The 7,159-nt window shown below is 37.7% G+C and overlaps 1 pseudogene; it reads right to left on the bottom strand.

Annotated features, from left to right (window-relative positions):
• Positions 1-1,963: 1,963 nt before the first annotated feature.
• On the bottom strand, positions 1,964-6,827 carry LOC148094288 (cysteine and glycine-rich protein 2 pseudogene; annotated as a pseudogene).
• Positions 6,828-7,159: the final 332 nt, after the last annotated feature.

The raw sequence follows: 7,159 nt of genomic DNA, 5'->3' as shown, positions 1-7,159 counted from the left end.
GCAGCCTGGGGTTGAAGCCCCAGAGTCCTCAGTGGGAACCCCCCACCGCTGAGATATCCCTCTGGACCTTCAACTGCTGCCTCTGGGGACCCAACCAGCCCTCTCGTGCCTCCATACTTCCTGCCAGTCTCCATGGGGTCTCCCCTTCACATCCTTGGTTATGAGGGTGCTTTCCAGCTCATCTTCAGTTGCAGTTGATTATTCAGGATGTTTTTTCTATATTTTAGTTGTAATTCCAGTTTGGTCCCTGAAGAGTGTCAGTGTAGCTTCCACTTAGTCCACTGCCATCTTTAATCTCTCCACACTTATTTTCAATGTGGTGTGACCCTTGACTAAAAAAGCTCACTATTTGATGAATGTTTTTTTCTCAAAGTTAAAAAAAAATTTAAAAAATTACCTCAAAAGGCTATATATTCTTCAAGGATGCTGTGATTTTCAAATTAGAGACTGAATTGTTAATTAACTAATAGTTGGTGGGTTGATTTCCTGTTCTCCTCAAGAGCAAGGTTAGTGTGCTTTGCTAATTAGTAATAAATAACTTAGAAGTTTTTAGACATAGAATAGGCACTCAAAATGTACAGAATTTAAAAGCTATATAAGCAGGGAATATTGTGTTCAATATGACAGCTTTTATTCCCTTGACCACAGCAATGGTCAAAAGTGCTGGTCCTGTCCTTCTGTTGGGTACACTGTAGGATTGCACTCATACTCCCATTTGAGTTATGTATGTTCAAGTGATTTGCTTGAGTTTATGAAATGTGGGCAAAGGTGATGTATCACCTTTTAACTGAAAACCTGCAGCACCAGTGTATGGTAGGCTGCATTTCCTTCCCTATTCATTAACTGCCATGATAGTCCTGAAAGGATGAGATAAGACCTCTGCCAGCCTTGAGGGCCTGCAAATAACAGAGCCTCCTTCCTGTCAACACACATCAAACATATGGTATAGGGGAAAAATAAATATTTTGTGTCATTAGTTATGAGATTTGGGGGTTATTTGTACCATCAATGTAATATAGCGATTCCAAACTACATGAAGCGAGATCAAAACTCAATCTCAAAGAATGAATAAGAGATAATTAGAATATTGAATAGTTAATTAACTGATGGTTGGAGGGTTGATTTCCTGCTCTTAAAAGAACAGAAAAGGGAGAAATGTTCTAAACAAAATGAGGTATCTTAAACAAAGAGAGAGAGATTTCGAAGGCCATCATTGGGGGGAGAAAACACAAGTTTAGTGACTCAGGTTTGATAAAACCAGCAGAAAGTCTCTTATCAGAGAGTAGACTTTTATACATATATTGAAGACAATGAATAGAAATGGTGACGTTTTTGAGGGAATGAGAGTTGATGGAAATGTCAGTCATGTATTGGAAGAAATCAGATTCTCCTTTTCCTAGAGAAGATATGTTTCCTGGAAATCTCTGTGCTAACCTCCCTATTCTTTTCCATAGACCCTAGCAATTATAATCACTGAGAACTCCTCAGACCCAGCTTTCAACCTGTTAGAAAATCTGCACTATTCTTTTGGTGCCTTTTATAGCCTATATGCATTTTTAAAAGTGGGCAAGAATATCAAGCCAGATAAAATTTACAGGTGTTCATTGAAATTAATAATCTGGGGCCAATTGAAAAACAGTGCAAATAAGATTGAAACTTAATGGAATGGAAGTTATATTATTCTATTTAATTTTAATTTTAGTGTTTTTAAAATATTATATTTGAATAGCAAATATTGCTGAAGGAAGTTGTTTTATTTTTTCAAAGTAAAGTTTTATTTGAAATGTAAAAGACATGGTCTTAATGAATAAAGCAAAAGGATAGAGTGCTCTCTCCCCACTAGTCAGCCAGCCTATCTGAGCACAGGGTAATGTGCAGTACATAAGTGCTGGTAGAATTTCACAGTAGTTTAATGTTAGATTAGGCAGAGTCTCAGTGAGTGATCTGTTCTGAGTTTACACCCTTACTGAGCATGAACAAGGGGTCCAGTTCCTTGGCTATAGCCAGAGCATTTAGGCCCAAATTTCTTTGTATAGAATCCTTTACAATAGATCTCACCTTCTTTCTCAGAGTTGTTTATTTAAGACTGTTCCCTTACTGGGAACATCTGAAATAGTTTTTGAGCCAGGGTTTTCCTGATCTAATGATTGTCCAGACAGCATACACGGAATCCCCAAGCATGAAACACTTTTCAGCAGTTACCTATTGCTGAGCAAATTTAGAAATGTTTGGATTGGTTGTAAGATTGAACAATCTCTGGCTTGATGCCCAGCCTCTCACCACAGGTAACCATAGCCTTTTGGCCCACATGCCTTTCCATACCAGGATTTGCAGTAGATATCTTCATTTATGAATTTCCACTGTTGTGCTGTATGAATTTTCCTTATAAACTATGCACAGAAAGCTGCCACAGTGGAAGCCTCTCCCACCACACTGCACTTTTTCTACCTGGTACCAGGTGCTCGCAGGCCCCTTTACTATTTCTACTTCCCCAGATGTGCAAAGCACAGTGGGCGGAGCTAAGGGTGGAAGGAATGCCTGGTGACTCAGTGAGTCCAGGGAAGTTTTCAAGTTTGGATATATGGACCCATATTTTATGTAATGAAACTTTTAGAATTGCTATCAAAGCATTCTCCTACAGAAGCTTTATATTTTTATTTATTCTAATCAGTTTTAGCTCAATAGTGATTAATTTATACATTGAGTGTCCCAAAAAATGTATGCACACACTTTGAATAAGTATAAAGGCAGTGTTTATTAAAATACATTTCATTTTCAAAGTTGAGCAATCAACTGTTAAAGTGTGTGTATGTTTTTGGAGACATTGTATTTAATTGCTGAATATTGGTCAGTAAAAAAGCACTGACTATTTTCAGTTTCACTAATGCTGTTTGAAACTATTCTTATTCCTTAAGGGCCATTATTTATGTCTTAATACTATGCATGTTCCAATATTTTTCTTTAGATTCTTAAAAAATAATAACTTTATTGGGAGAACGTTCAAATAACATGTGCAAACTAATTCAGTAACCAATCTTCAAAATAGCAGTCACATTTCATTGACTTTTTCTATAGTTAGTATGGAAATAAATAATCAGGTTTGTGGAGTATAAATCTAAATTTGTCAGGCTTCGCTAGTTAGAAACTACTCTTTGGTATTTCTATTAGTCATGAAAGATATGCAGAATTTCTTCCATGACACTTTTAAATAGCTGAACATTTCTATATATGCATATTCCCTGGGGATATTTGAAATAGAAATTCCCCCAAAAATTAAATGCCAGATTGTCCAAAAGCATAAACACAAGGGGATTTTTTTTTACCTGTAGCTATGTTAATGCAAATCTGGTCACAGTAATGAATATGTTATTTTTATTATTCTGGATCTGAGATTGCTACATCAGATATAGGATTTTAACTTACTTATCCTGTAGATATAACACATTACATATGTACCAGAGAGCATATAATTTTTTGATATTTTTTCTGATATTACAAAATATAGCCAGTGGCTCATTTTTTTTAGTTAAATCTAAGAACTCTCTTTAACTCGAAAATGATTGTTCCACTGACAAGCTATCATTCCAATATAAACCAGAAGCTATAGACCCTGTTCTACACCCTCTCTAGGGTTATCAGATCAAACAAGAAGTATGAATTGATCAGTGAGCTTAGTGAACTACTGGCTAATTCCATTAAGCAACCCTATGTCCCATAAAATTTATGAGTTTTTTCTCACTTTTGATCAAATTGAAGAGTCATGTTATTATTTTATAGGCAAAGTTCAAATTTACCAGACTTGGACCCTTTTTATTTATTTATTTTTAAAATTTATCTTTATTATTGAAAGTATTACAGATGTCCCCCACTTTTCCCCCCATTAATCCTTTCCAGTCTGCATCCACCCCACCCCTAGACCTCCCCCATACTATTGTTTGTGTCCATGGGTTATGCATTTATGCATATAAGTTCTTTGATTAATCTTTCCCACCCACTTCTCCACCCCCACCTACTCTCTGAGATTTACCCAGGACCCTTTTTAGATGGTCATATTTCCCATATGTATGTATTTGGATATGTAGAATAGTGTGTGTTTGTGTGTGTGTGTGTGTGTGTGTGTGTGTGTGTATGGAAGGTGACAGGAGTTTGTAGACCTTAGATATTTATTACATTATTGCATTATTATATTTGCTTAACTTATCTACTCAAAATGTAGAAGCTATGGATAACAACTAAATATAATGTCAGACCAGAAATGTAATGTAAAATGAAAATACACCAAGAGAATTTGAAATTGGCTTCATTAATGCTTTAGTGTATATTCATAATGCTGATGTATATACCAAAAGTATTATTTTTTCCTGTCATATATTTTCATTGTTTTCATGAACTCTCAGCGTAATTGTAGATGGGGTCTGCTGAAATGATGAGATATCCTGTATATACACACTGGGCAATCTATAAATGAAATGTATTTAACTTGTCTAGGAGCTGATATTGCAGGAAAGATATTATGAATCATAATAATCAAAGTGCTGGGTCCTGGTACATAAAAATAGGTAACATTTACTAAGTAGTTACATAGGCCGGGCACAGTCTAAATGTTATATGTAAATTATTCCATTTAATCCTCTCAACAGCCCTTTGAGATATGCACTGTTACTATTATTTGCACATGAGGAAAGTAAGTCTTAGAGAGCTTAACTGCATAACTTGTGTTCTTTTTGAGAAAATAATTGAGTTATCAGTTTTATTGAGAAAGCACTGACATACATCACTGTATAAGTTTAAGGTATACAACTTGATAGTTTCATTTACATATATTGTGAAATGATTACCACACCAGGTTTAGTTAACATCCATCATCTCTTATAGATACAATAAAGAGAAAAGAAAAAAAAAACCTTCTCATGCATAACTTGTGATCATAAGTTATATGCTGTAACAATGTGGACTTTTCCTCATTGTGAGCGTTTCTTGAATTGCAAGGCTATATTTATGTAAATCACCAAAGTAAAACTAAAACCAAACTTTTATTTTCTCTTTAACACTAACCACACATATAGTTGAAGACTGGACTTCCCTCCCATTGTTGCTACTGGAGCATCTTTGGTTGTAAAACTCGTAGAATGAATATGATGTCTTGACCAGCAGGTAAAAGAGGAATGCTGTGGAGAGATATGGAAAAAGGACCAATGCATTTCTTAGGTTTATCATATTACAGCACTGGAAACATCAGATAATAGAGTGTTTAAAGAATCAGAGCTAATAGGTCAGTTCATTTGTTTACACAAGGTGCTCTTATTCTTTTTGGATATAAATTAGCCCAATCATACTAAGTATCATGCACTGTGTGTAGAGTTGGGTAATGATCTCCATCAAATGAGTGCAGAGGGACACTTCACGCTTAGTGCCTTCTGTTCCAGCTGTTTCTACTTATCTTAATTTTCGTAATTGGGTTACAATTAGGCTGTGAATGAGACTTTAACATGGAAATTGGAGTTTTCAACAAAAGGGTTTACTTATTTTATTGTTTTGTGGTTCTTAACTTCCAGAGGTCTGCTTCTTGCTACATGTTAATTAAAAAAATATTACAAAGTGTTTAAGATAAGCTTATGGCATTCAAAGAATAACCTATTTACATCTCCACAGGTCTAACAATGTGGCTGCAAAAAGAACACTGCTTGGGAAAATTCTTCCATTTGTTTAGGGCATGAGATAATTCTTATTCTAAAATTATTATAATATCTCATATTTGTTTCTGACATTATCTCCAGGCCTGAGCTCACTTACTAATATTGTTACTGTAGACAGCCAGTCAGAGAGGCAAGCCACCTGGGGGCTGAGCAGAGGTGCAGGCCTGCTTGGATCCAAGGGTGCCATGAGAGCTCTAATCAGTTCTCCCAGGGGTTTGTGGGGGCCAGGTTCAATGTCCAGAGGTGGTCTGAGGGCTACAGCATCTCCAGGCTTCCTGATGGTAGGTCCTACAGTCCCATCCCCCTACTGTACCTGATACCGTAGACAGGGAGCACCAGGGAGCCTCCCCAGTTGGCCAAGATGGCACAGGGGGAAGTTCTTACACTGAGTGTGCCAAAAGCTAGAAAGATAAATGAATAAAGTCTGAGAATGCCATAAGCTAGCAAGATCATTACTTATAAAAAAAGCCCATCCCTCACTATCCATATAAGAACCTTGAGCAGGGCTTGAGCAGGAAGGGGAAATGGTCTTTGAGATGAGAGTCAACTATTCTCCCAGGTCGCATCATCTGAATGAAAACCTCTTTTCTTTTGCACCAGCACCTATCTCCCAAGTTTGGTTTCTGTTGCTACAAGCAGCGAAACCTACTTGTTCAGTTACAGTTTTAAGTAGCCAGCCAGAGGGTGTGGACTTGGTAAGTTCTGAAAGGTGGGGGCTCAGGTCCCAGCTGCCTGTGGCAGGCTGACCCCTGAGCAGTACTGTGGGGATTTCCCAGCAGCTGCTGAGAGCTTTTCTCAAGGAACTTCCCTGCACTCCTTTTGAAGGTGTCAGCTACTTTAAATACTTTGCTGGTGAAAGGAAATGGGTTTCTGGGGAGTAGATGGACCCCAAGACTGGATAAATCAAACCAGTGTGCACACCAGGCATCCTCTATCCCTGCCGCTTGGGCTTCATGTCACTGCCAGCTGCCAGCAAAGTTTTGATAAGCCAACCATGTGAAATTAATGGGGAGGACACTGCTCACTTCTGGAAACTGTTCCAGCTGAGACATCATGCATGCATGACAGCAAAGTTTCGATTAGCTCATCATCTGTCCCTGTTGTTTGGGCTTTGTGACGCTTGTGCTTCATGCCACTTGGGTTGTGTGCTACTTTGGCTTTGTTCCATTTGGGTCAGATCAGGACCGCTTTTGGTATTGGTTGGCAGGAGCTAAGACTTATTTGTGAGCATTTATTTGAACTAGCGGAATTATGGATCCAAGTTTTGTTCATATGTTCCCACTTTGTTTGGGGTCTTTCTATGGTTATGGGTTATGGGTTTGGGTTTGTACCTTTGTGCCATCAGGGTTTGTTCTGTTTTGATTCCTGAAGGGAGCTGACTGGGCCAAATTTTAGCATATTGCTCCATGTACAGCTATAACCCGATGACGAAGAGCGAAATGGTTTTCTATTGTAACACTGCT

Source organism: Miniopterus natalensis, chromosome 1 (assembly GCF_054644295.1).
Source record: "Miniopterus natalensis isolate mMinNat1 chromosome 1, mMinNat1.hap1, whole genome shotgun sequence".
Taxonomy (NCBI): domain Eukaryota; kingdom Metazoa; phylum Chordata; class Mammalia; order Chiroptera; family Miniopteridae; genus Miniopterus; species Miniopterus natalensis.
The sequence above is the reverse complement of the archived record's forward strand: the minus strand, read 5'-3'. Positions and strand labels throughout refer to the sequence as shown.